This window comes from Saimiri boliviensis, chromosome 4 (assembly GCF_048565385.1).
Source record: "Saimiri boliviensis isolate mSaiBol1 chromosome 4, mSaiBol1.pri, whole genome shotgun sequence".
Taxonomy (NCBI): Eukaryota; Metazoa; Chordata; class Mammalia; order Primates; family Cebidae; genus Saimiri; species Saimiri boliviensis.
The window spans coordinates 5309857-5310264 of NC_133452.1; positions in this window are offsets into that span (position 1 = coordinate 5309857).

Genomic DNA, 408 nt, shown 5'->3' on the forward strand with positions numbered 1-408 from the left:
ATAAACACATGTATACATATGACTAGTTTCTACTGTTGCATATATATTTATAGCAATACTAGTTCTTAACATATATTTTACTTTCATTTAATAATGTTCCAATGTGGAAAATATTTTTGATTATTTGCTAATAAAGAATTCAGCATGGCTTGAACACAACTTAAATTTATTTGTCAATGCAAGTTTATATTATATGCATTTAATAAAATGTGATAGTTATTTGATTAATTTTAATTTAATTAAATAGTCTTTACTGATTGGAAATGATACAGTGTTCCACAAACATTACACTAGCATTGCACTTCGTACTGCATATATTTCAGCTGATTGTGATACTGATGAGGACACTGTGGCTTGGGATTTTTATTTATCCCCACTTTGCCTATGATCTAATCTAAACATTGCCTA